Source organism: Micromys minutus, assembly GCF_963924665.1.
Source record: "Micromys minutus genome assembly, chromosome: 9".
Classification (NCBI taxonomy): Eukaryota; Metazoa; Chordata; class Mammalia; order Rodentia; family Muridae; genus Micromys; species Micromys minutus.
In genome coordinates this window covers 50447123-50459274 of record NC_137978.1, presented here as the reverse complement: position 1 = coordinate 50459274, position 12152 = coordinate 50447123, and positions in this window count along the sequence as shown.

Here is a 12152-nt window from a genome sequence, read left to right as displayed (position 1 = left end):
GCAAGGTACATCCACCATCCCCACTGAACACTGAAGCAACCAAGCTGGGGGAATGACATGCCTAAGGGCATGCTCCAAGGTGGCACTGGATAAAGCCCAAGAAACCAACCCCACAGTCCCAGTTCTGCTAGCACACGGGCCCGGGCCCTAAGCTACAGTGCAGGGCCCAGGCCCTAAGCTACAGTGCAGGGCCCGGACACTATTCTGCTGATGTCACCTTCAAGGACAGTGTGCCTTCCTGCCCCCCAGGGTAGCTCATATTCTCCTTCTGATATGCTTTTTTGTTTCTCTCTGAACTGAGCCTTGACATTTTAGGTCTGTCCCCACCATGGGGACAGCCCCCCCCCCCCCACACACACACAGGGACCTGGCCAGCTGTGCTTGCTGCTGGGTTCCCACAGCTGGAATGACACAGGTGTCCAGGAAATGCTGAGTGAATCCCCCTCATCATGTGGCCAACCACATCTGTCACCCACTTCATCCTCTCTACCGCCATCCTCGGGGCAGGTGGCATATGGTTTCAGGGGGAAAAGCAGGCACCCTGAGAGGCTGGCCCAGGGCTAGTAAGCAACAGAGTCTTGTGGCAAGGTTGACCCGATCTCCAGGCTCACGTTCAGACATCCTGCCACAAAGGAGGGTATGGCACCCACTAGCACTGCCTTGCCAAGGTCACTCAACCAACTCCGACTCAAGACACTATCTTTATTATTTGCAAGGCCGGCTGCTGGGTCCTCTGAGGCCCAGGCTCGGAGCTGGTAATACTTTCCGGACTTTATTCTTGTCTTTTATTCAGCCATGGGAAGGATCTACAGACACCATAATCGGCTGCAGTTCGGCTCCACTGCTCCCTCCCAGCCCCCTGTGGCTTTTGAAATGAGCACACTCCTTTCGGGCTGTGGTGTCAGGAATTCTCTGGCCCCATCTTTGATGAGGCCTCAGGCTGGGGTCAGGATCTTCTGACAGCCTTGGCAGGAGCCTTTTCAAGCGCCTAATCCACCTGGCAGGTGTTTGAACTCTGGGAAATTATGCCTTCAAATCTTGTCCTAATGAAAACTCAGCCAACACTTGCCAGAGGTGGGAAGAGAATGGGAGGAGGGTGGGAGAGGGTAGAAGCCAGATACTGGTCTTGTCCTAGCTCTGTCCCCAAGACCTTTGCTCCAGTCAGCACCTTTCTGACTCCTGAACCTGAGCAAAGTTCCTTCCTTCTGGCTTCAATCTCCCCACTTAAGGCGTGTGTTCCTGTGTGCACACGTGTGTGTGTGTGTGTGTGTGTGTGTGTGTGTGTGTGTGCATGCTGTATGATAAACAGCTCCCGTCTGTAAACTGCACAGTTGAGGGGGTTACGGCATCAGATGAAGGACAAAGCAAGATGGTGAGACAGACACTTCACCTCTGACCTTGGCTGGAAGCCCTCTGCACACAGGTACCCGGGCCCTCTGGATGGGACCTGTCTTGGGTCCGCTTCACACAGAGAAGCTGTTCAGCAAATGCGTGCTGGCTGTGTGAATATCTCTGCATCATCTTCCTCAGTTTGTCTATAGTGTCCCCTGCCACCCCCTGTCCTTCCCTCGGTCTGTCTCAGGGATGTTCTGCTGGCTTTCAAGTCTCCCGTCTCTAGGTCTCTGCTCTTCTTCAGTCTAGCTTTTGGCCTGCCAGTCTCCGACGGTCTGCCTTCCCCTTTCTTTGTGGCTTTCCCTGTCTCATTTTCACCCTGGATCTATTCACACACACACACACACACACACACACACACACACACACACACACATACCATTTTACTCTCTTGGTCTCTGTTGCTACCCCCACATCCTCCCATCTCACCCCTATTCTCTTTCCTAGTTATCACTACCCAGCTCCTCCTCCTCCCCTTCCTCCCCCTCCTCCTCCCACTCTTTCTCCCTCCTTCCCTGCTATTCTGTCTCCTCCTAGTCACTTGTTCAGCTCTCTCCTCCCCTAGTTTCAATGGAACCTGGCTCCTCACAGATCCCTCTCCTCCTTGGGAAGGCAGGCACGGTGGCAATGGAGAAGCCCCCTGGATGACAGCCCAGCCCTCGCATCCCTCAGAGCTGTCACCGAGGAAATCACACACCAGCGCCTGAAATTCAAATTAGAGTTTTGCTGAAGCCGCTAAAACTCATCAAATACCATCTTTGAAGTCCCCTAGCAAGCTGGCCAGTGCTCTCAAATGAGTCCCGGTGGGAAACAAGCTGTGGGCTAAGGCTCTGGGCAGCAGCCAGGGTCACCAGGAGATGGGGATCTCTCCTCTGGACCATTGCCCCTGGCCATGTCCAGCCACCGAGGGTCACTGCCACTGGAGGCTCTGTGAGTTAGCCACCAGTCTCACCAGGGAACAGTCTTTCTGCCAGAGCTTCATAGGTCTCCCGCAGATGGGGTGCAGGAAGCAGTAAGGAAAAAGGAGGTTCTCTGGTCCTGCCCTTGGAGCCTTTGCCCAAGGGTGAGGAGGCACTCTGGGGTCAGTTGGGGCTTCTGGGTGGGTCATCTTTGTACCTCTCCTGTTCTGTGGCCAAGACCAGTGACCTCACCCCTCTAGGCCTCCTCTGCATAGAGGATAAACTCATTGCGACCTGAGTAGCACCCGGCCCACCACAGCTGCTCCATAAAGGACCGTCAGCAGAATGGCCAACAATAACATCAATCGAGGTCACCAGTAACTATCAGCCAGAAAAGCTCCTGACTTGTAGTTCTTATCCCAGCAGGTGTCTGCCCCACCCACAACTTCAGAGCCTCTACCGGGGCCCTAAGTCCAAGTCTGGTCTTCAGTTACTACCTGCACTTCAGTGTCCCCCTCAAATGTCTACCTGCCCTTTTAAATCCTGCTGTCAGGCCCTCCTGACAGGATGGCTTCCTATTTGGAGGCAGCTGGGATCTGTCCCTGCCAGACTGGACGGCCCTCTGCTATTGCCTGGCCTCTCTGGGTTTTGGTCTTATTACCAACTACTGTCAGGACCAAATGGTGGGGGGGGAGGTTCTGCTTGTAAACTTCAAATTATAAGTCCCTGACACACTCTTCCTGTCATCTGTGACACATGACCCCTGGGAAGGACACAAGTCACTTGCCTGAAGTAGGAAGATGAGCTTCCAAAGACCGTAGAGGGAAGAGAAAAGACACTGAGTTTTTAAAAGTTGTTCAGGAGGGGCTGAAGGACCCCTGACTAAACAGTTGTGTCGCAGGATCAGTCTAAGAAGATGGGACCTGTCATGGAGAGGTACAGGAGGCTTTGGATTTGGGGGACAGGGCTACAATAGGCAGCCCAAGCTGCCTCCACCTTGTAAGCGATGGGATTACAGTAATGTGGCGCCATGCCCTCCTCGGGGAGTCTTTTGGAGACTGGGAGGCTTGAGTGGTTTGAAGCTGAATCCGATGAATCCAATGAAAGGACGGAAGCAGCGGGGGGGGGGGGGGAGAGAGAGAGAACACACTAGCTTAGAGAAAGGCCACAGCACATGAGGAAGATCAGGGTGGCCTCAAAGGCATAGGCAACCTTCAGCCAGAGAAAAGATGCAAGACTTCAGAACAGTCCTGGGGGGAACAGTACAGCTGAGGGCACCTAGACCTTTCCTGCGAGCCCCCATCCAACCCTGGCAGCATTCCTCTGGTACCTCCATGTTTAGTTCTCGATGGACAGAAATGATGGCATAAGAGGACACCGCAGGGATGTCAGGTGGGTGCTGAGCCCACTGCCAGGCTGAAGCAGCCACTGCCTACCCACAACCACTACGAGATTTCAGACAAACTCACAGAACCCCCAAAGGTCAGGGCTGGACAGAACCTTTTCTGGTGGTAGATAGGAGTCAGAACCAAGGTGGAAACCCAGGCCTTGCGGCTTCATCAGTAAGATTTGACAAAGTTTCTTCAGACTGTTCCTTGACAGCTAGGCTAGGGCACCTTCCAGTGCCTGGCATGGGCAGCACATTTGGAGGGTGGGCTGAGGGACAAGGAGATAGGATGTTAATTGCTTAGCATGTGAGCCACAGCCTTATAAGGACATAGAAGATGAAAGAACGCTGTGTCTGTGGATCAAAAGCGGCCTGAAGAGGATACGGACTGACCGCAAGGTGCTCTGGGTTTGAGGCCCTCTCTTCTGTCTGTGCCCGGCCCCCTTAAGGGTCTGCTCACCCTCCTACCCTTCTGTTCAGCCCCCTGGGCTGCAGAAGTCTGTGCTCATGCACAGCTATGTGTGCCTGTGTGTCAAGCAGGAACAGCTACAAGCGCCCCAGGTGTATTTCGGGGCCGCTAAAGCTCCGTGCTTAATGGCTGGAGCTACAGCGGTCACGGCTGTCAAGCGGGATTTCATGGGTTCGTTTACATCTTTAGCACCATCCTTCCCTGACAACTTCATCACGCCCAACCCCCAGCCCGTTCCCCTAGTGGGGAATAGGCGGGGCCTAAGCTAAGCTTTTATGGGTTTTAAGAGCTTTTCTATAAGCCCAAACCCCAGTGCAGGGTCTCTGTGGGCTCCAGGATTAGAGTCACTATTCAGACTACCCAGTGTGGCCCAGCAGCAGCATGCCAGGCAAGAGGCCAGATGCGAAGTCCGGGATAGAGCAGGAAGTGAGATCTGGAAGCTGGGGTCTCACAGCTGATAGAGGGAGAGAACTTTAGAGGTGGGGTGGAACCCAGGATTGAATCTGAGAAGGGTAGGGAGAAGAGCTGGTGTTGTTAGCAGAGCTGTCCAAACTCATTGAAGTTAGCATCCAACTGAGCCAGGAATGACCCCCAGAAGCTCAGACACGGGGCTGATAGTCCCCCTTCTATGGGCACATCACACCTGTTCCCTTGTCAAGAGCAGATCTAGGGCCCGAGGTATGGGTGGGTAAAAGAATGAGCAAGTGTCACTGTGGTCAGTGCTGGGGTGCAGTTCCCCATCACAGCAAGCAGCACAGCCACCCAGTTTTGAGAGCACCTTGCTGTAATGACAGATAGTCTTAGGCAGGGGTTCTTAACCTGTGGTTCGCAACCCCCAAAGGAGTCGAATATTAGATACCCTGCTTATCAGATATTTATTGTATCAGATATTTATTGCATAACAGTAGCAAACTTACAGTAGCAACAAAAGTATATTTATGTTTGGGGTTATCACAACGTGAGGAACTGTACTAAAGGGTTGCATCATTAGGAAGGTTGGGAGTCACTAGTCTAAGGGTATGTGATGTGTTGGGATGGGGAGGTTCATTTTACCCAACATTAGGGCTTTGGGCCAAGAAAGGCTTCAAGAAGAAGGTGATGTCTAAGCTGACACCTGCATAGGTCTACAGGAGGCAGAACAAGCCTCACATGTATGGCCTAGAGCCAGCAAATGTGGGAGGAACTCCAGGAAGAAGCCACGCGACAGACACGGAGGGCCTCTTCCTGGGTCAGGGGCATTGCTGCAGCTGAGATGGTAGAAGATACCCTGCCTTGCGGAGGCAGGGATGGAGGCAGAAAAGCCCCTAGAAGCTGTAACCAAGAGAGAAGATGCAAAAGAGATTTAAACAGGGAGTGGTGTGATCACTGGTTTCTCCGGACAGGTAAATCCCAAGGGTTCCCAGAGACAAGACACTGTGATGAACCCTTGCTCTTATCCAGGAAGCCCCAGCGGTGGGGGGCGGGAGACTATGAAGGCTGATCCGTGTTCACCTCATACTCTCCCAAAGCCAGAGATGAGGCTGTCACAGTAGCCCCAGGAAACCATATCTCCCCATCCAGTCCCTTCCCAGGCTTTTACTGGGGACTCTGTCAGCCCTGCCTGAGCCCCAGCTCCAGGGGGCAGCAAGGATGGGCAGAAGCTGCCTTTCTTCCCTTAAAGATGACCCTGAGTTGCAGCTTTAGTTTAGTAGGTGTTCAGCCACCCCGGACACAGGGACCTCAGGCTGGGCCCCTCAGAGGGGCAGAACAGGGCTGTCCCTGACTCTCCATCCATTCCCGGGGGTGCATGTCTGCTTTGAGGCAATTCCAAATTAAAATGGCACCTCAAGAAGAAAGACATTAATGGGTCTCCAGTTTCCAAGTTATTCCAAGAAATCCATCTGAGGAACTCCTTTGGCTGATGGTGCTGGCACCCCAGAGCTCACATGTCAGCCCACCTACCTCCTGATCTCCAGAAGGAGGTCAATTTCCCACCATGGATTTCCACAGAACCTAATATAAATGTCCTGGGACCCTTGCAGCCTTGGGGTCAGACCAGTGCACAGGGGCATTACAAAGCACCCAGCTACTGCGGGCATCTCACCAATGACAGCTCCTTTCAGCTGTGTGTCCCCCGTCCACTGGGGGTTCACAGTGCCACACTCCTCTTAACCATGTGGGGGCTGGTACGGGTTCAGACCCAAAGTCTGGCCTCCTCTGTCTGAAGTGACTCCATGGTAAGATGGTTCCAGGAGCAGCCAGAGTGAGGAGTGGGAGATCGGCTGAGTGGCCTCAGCGAAGTCATCTCCTCTCTCTGGTCCTGAGGTCACTGCCTCTGCTTCCACATGCATGCTGTCCCTGTGTTGTCTTTCACTGTCATGAACTGGTGACTAGGCGGACTCGTCTGTCCAACCTAGCTGCCAGCACACCAGCGTGCCCCAAGGGGAGTCTGTGTGCCTCCCAGGAGCCCAGGCTGTCGGGCCCCACAGAACACAGAAGGAAGGAGGTATGGATGAGTTGGGGTCTTTGCCCATGTGACAGATGAGCACCTGAGGTAGGCAAGGCAAAGCTGGGGTCCCTGGGCTACAGCACCAACTGCTGACTGGCAACCAGTGATGGCCACCAGCACTGCAGGGCCAGTGGGGGCAAAACTTCCTCCATCAGCTGCAGGGTAACTGGTACCACGTGGCTGTGCTTCTGGCATTAGACCTTCCCAGAAGTAACAGGCCACCACCCCATGTCCGAGATTCATAATAAAAAGCAGACTCAGGTTGTCAGGTTGCTTAGCATCCAAGTCTGGGGTCCTACCTCCTTGGCCCCTTCCTCAGCTATCCCTTGGCCTAGGGAGATACCACCACCCCACCTCCAGCAAGGCCCTGTCACCAAGTACTGGCCTGCTGCCTTTGTCTGCCTGTAGAAACCATCACAATACAGTGAGCTGCTCCCAGCTGTCAGCATGCCATGTGGGCTCCTCTCCCAACAAGGCAGGGTGACAGAAAGGTTATCTTTTAATATCAGAGATATGAATGCACCTCTTTCTGCTGATGAGCCCTGGCCTGCTCCCTCCTGATCCCCGGGCGAGGTCTTGAGATGGGCAGGGAAAGACAGGAACAGAATGGTGAGACTTGAGGTCCTACTTTGTGCTGGGGTCCCTTTTAATCTCCATTAAACTTAGAGGTCGGACAAAAGCTCAGAGAGGTGAAGTGTCCTCCCTAAGCCACACAGCAAGGGCTATGCCTGGAGTTGGAATTAGGTCTAAGGCCAAAACGAATGCTCTTCTCATCCTGACAACAAATCTTGACCTCTCTAGCTGCTACCCAGGAGTCCCACGCCCTGGCTCTGCTCCGAGCCTACAGGGAGGTCAGGCCCAGCTGTGGTCTCTGGATTCAACAACAGTACCTTGCCCCTTCCCTGTGGTTTCCCGGCCTGGGTCTCTCCACAGGCTATGAGATGTTCTATGTCCCTGCTGGCAGGGCTAGGGGTGAGGGGACAGCCAGTAGGCCTGGCTGTTCATAAATCAATAGTCTGAACTGCACAGTGTCAGCTCCCTCCCAGCCCTTCATGACCCTAATCCATGTTTCTCCCTTTTCCCTGCGCTCCAGCTCCCCACCCCTCCTGGAGACCTCAGGGCTACGTGCTCCCACTGTGGAACCAGGCAGATCTGAGTCTGCCACTTAACAGCTGTGACATCTTGGACAACTTATGTCACACCCCTCCCCCTCCCCACCCGCTTCTCATTTCTATAGAGATAATGCAGATAAGAATAGAACTCACTTCAAAGGGCTGCTATTAAGATTAATAAGAACAGTGCATGAGCTGTCACGTGATTCCAGATGTGGAAAGTTTCTCAGTAGCTCCCCCCCCCCCAACCCCACTCTACTCCCAGGCTGCACAGAGCCCCAGAGAGGAAGTTCAGTGATCTGCCTCAAGTTGCAAGGTCACCAGGTGGCTGAGCTTCAGTTGCAGGTCTGGCTCAAGCCTCAAAGGGAGCCACAGCCAAACAGCACCAGGCATTTTTGATAGGAGACCCCTCTATCTTGAGGTCCTGCAAGAACAGAAGGGAGGGGAGTACCAACCCAGGAGGAGTTATTTTATATAGTCAAATCTCCCAGTGGGTTAGTGGAAAAGGCTAAGACAAGACCTGAAGTGAGCCGTGGTGTGAAGGTATACGGGGGTTGGATAGAGGAAGGCAGGAGCTGGCACAGAACCCCTGGACTGGCCTGCCAGAGCCATAAGGGGTGGAGTTCTCTATCCACACAAAGCAGCTGCCCCTGGAAGGGATCTCATGAGGAGATGAGTCAGGTCTGGCTGACTATGATCTTGGGTGGTGAGTAGTAGCCAGAGGGGCCCAGAGAGCGTGCCAGGATCCAGTGGTACAACTAAAATCAACATGATAATGGGGGCTTAGAGGCAGCTGACATGGAGATGGGATACAGTTGTGTTCCAGACTCATATGATGCTCTCATCACAGGGTATAGTGTTCAGGTTCCACGCTTGTGTGGCTCGGAGGGGGACCAGGGGTATCAGCCACAGCTTGTGGCGCTGAGCATGTGGAAGGTTTTACTGCATCACAAGGAGGGGAGAGCTCAGCTAGGGGAAGGGGCTGAGATGAGAGCTAGGCACGGTGAGAAGAGACTTCCCATCCACACTTGCTGGGGGTGGGCAGTGGGACCGGGAGAGGGGTCAAGCATATTTGGGTTGGCTTTTCTTGCTGTTGTTTTGTCTTGACATGAAAGCCTTGAACTTGAAGGATGGAGCAGCTGAGGTCGTTCCCCATCTGGACGTCTTTCTGATCCACTCTGAGCCTGCCAGTGGTTCCCACCATCGAAGTGATTGATTGTGCATAAACAGGAAGAAGCAATTAGCCTGTGCATGCCTGGCCATTAATAAACCTCTTATGTATTTATAATGACACCTCTCTTACCCTCCAACCTGAAGACCGATATGCTAAGAACAAACACCTTTGGAAGGGCCTGGGATAAGCAAAGGAGCCTGTAAGCAGCCTGGGCTCCCAGCTCCGCTCCTTGGAGGGTCCCTGCTTGGAACCCACGGACTCCTGATTTACATGCGAGTCTAAGGCTAGTGATGGTTCCTAAACCTGAAGTGAATCAGAAACCACAGTTAGGAGATTTGGCAGCAGAGGAAACAGGCAAATGTGGGAAGAGAGCAGAGCCACCTAGCTGGAGGGCAAGTCAGTCTGCCCCACCTCAGTGTCCCCACGGACACCTGTCCTAGACTGCCGTTCCCCCACCCCCATGCAATGGCTCAGACTAGTTTATCTCTGGATCAGTTTCCACACGAAGCCAAGGATTCTTTGTTGGTAGAGTGACTCTGAGCCACCAACAAAAAGAAAGAAAAAGAAAGAAAGAAAGAAAGAAAGAAAGAAAGAAAGAAAGGAAAAGACTTAATTACATACAACATTTATGCTTAAAAGGGATGTTAATGATGTGTACTTTTAAATTTTAAATTTGGTTTTAAGTTTTGGTGCCTATAGCTTCTGCAGTATCCCCTGTGTGGGAGGGAGTGTGGCGGGTACCTGTTTATCCATTTCCTGGTTACACTACATCTTGGTGAGGATAGAAACTGGGTCTGGGGGCCAATCAGCTTAGGTCAGACGTGGCACCACCACACAGAAGGGCCTAAACACAATTGCTAAGGCCATGACTTGAACTGGTTTTGTTGTTGTTGTTGTTTTGAAGCATGGTTTCATGTAGCCCAGGCTGGCCTCAAATTCATTCTGCAGCTGAAGATGACCTTGAATTCCTGATCCTCCTGCCACAGCTTTGCAAAGGCTAGAATCACAGGCATGTGCCTGCCTGCCCGGCTGTGGAAGTGAGCTGATTCCTTATTCAACGTGTGTGTGTGTGTGTGTGTGTGTGTGTGTGTGTGTACATATACACACTGACGTTGTGTTTCACCAGTTTGTCTTTTTAAATGTGATATTGGATAGTCTGAATCACATATGTGGCATCCGCTGCCTTAAACACTCTTGCCTAGACTCAGGTTAAGGGTGACGCCTGAGTCTCTCTGTCGGCTGTGGGACTTGAGTCATATATGGGGTTGCCTCCCTTCTAGTTTTGTCTACTTCAAGGGCAAGGTCACACTTTATTGTGGGGAGTGAGGCACCTCCCAGAAGAAATCCAATGCCAGGCTTCTCCACGCCCTTTGCAACTCCCAAAAACAACCCAGGAGGCTGTTACAAAATGGAAACCGAGGCCCGAGGAAGTTCTTTCTAGATCTCTAGCTCCTCTCAGGCATGAAGAAGATTTGCATGCAAATTATGGAGTGCCTGCCCGCTCTGGCCCTGCCTAGGTGAACCAGGCTGGAGGTGGGTCCGAGAGGTGCGACCACCCCAGAGGTTGTCGGACTTCAGCCAGGCTTCTGCCCTCCCTACTGTGACCTACCAGCTCTGCAGAGGAACGTTTCACGTTTCACAGGCTGGAAGGAGAGAGTGAGTGCTCAGCTCTCCTCTCTGAGAGGGTCTGGAAGCCACAATCATTCAACAACTCTCTCTGTGCATCCGTGGTGTATCTGAAGACCCTATGGAGACCCTACCCTCCCGTAGGTCAGCAAACATCAGGGGAGGAGACAGGGCTTTGGTTGTCAGATCGTACACATCTCTTGGAGTTCCTCTCTTCTGTCACTGGTCTCTGCTGACCCCCACTGTGCTTGTCTGTGTCAGGGTAAGAGTCTGGCTGCAGGGGCTCTGTGAGAGAGTGTGGGATACAGGTCGAGTGTGCCCAAGGTCTGGAAACCTCACCCCCCCCCAGCCCTATGGCTGCCCTACCCCCTCATCCCAGAGCCCTCAGGAGCACATTCAATGGCTTTCTTTCTCCCTCCACAGCCTTTGGACGCCCAGGACAGCAGAGCTCAGGAAGGAGAGACTCCTAGGCAAGGGCACACCCGAGCACGTCTCAGGGGCTCTAGTAGTCTTAACCCAGGGAAGACTAGGGAGGACTCTGGGCACGAAGCAGATTCTGACTAAGAATTGCTCCCCAGGACCCTCCTAGTTCCTCAAAGTGTTCCCAGCTGTCCCCAGTCACTGCCCAAGGCTGTCCCTCCTCACGGGATTGCTCACCCTAGGGTTTTGCAACAGCACCTTCAAAGTCAGGAAACTAATTCCAGTGCACACCTGCTTTTGAAAAGGCACGAGACCCAGCTCATTCGGCCATTGGCACTGTGGCTGGAGCCAGTCACCCTGCCATCTAGGACCACGAGGATGCCTGCTGGTCTCACATGACAAATGCTCGCTTAGTATCTATCTGCTTGAACGTCTCTGGTGGCAGGAGGCTCACTGCTATTTTTTTTTTTTTTTTTTTTTTTTTTTTTTTTTTTTTTTTGGGAGGTAGTCAGTCTAATCTGCTAGAAAGAGTTCTGAAATGGAACTGCCCCGCCCCTTCTGTGATCAAGATACAGATCGAAGAAATGAGCTTCAGAGGCAAATGGTCTAGATCTCTCTCTCCCATCTAGCTGGGAGACCTAAGGCCGGGGATGGTATCCTTCCTTCCTCCTCCCTGCTGGGGTGTGCGGAGCTTGAACTAGAGCAGGTACATTTATAATGCCCCTAAAGAAAGGGCTAACCCATAGGGCATGCATGCATTCCCCAAGTGGTCTTTGCCATTCTGTGTGACCTCAGCAGAAGGCTGTGCCAATCAGGAACTGGTAGGTCCCGTTCTCACTGACACTAGCCTAGCACTTCGAGCTGGTTTCCAGAGGCTGCTGAGGGGTGTTGAACCTGAGGTCAGTTCTCCCCAAGGGATATTGTACCACCCGACACCCTCAGCTTGCAAGCCTCTCCAGATGGATGGGAGTTAGGGGAATCATGTAAGAAAGGAGCAGGAAGTGAACCTCAACCACTTACAGCTTGACCGTGTGCCCTTCAAGGATGCTGGGAGCTTACCTGGGCCCTTTCAAGGAACTCTCACCACAGCCCTGGGGCACAGGCACAGTGATTCCTGATTTGCTCAGCCAGGGCAAGAAACTTGCCTGAGGACACACAGCCAGGGTGCCCAGCATTCTGGAACCC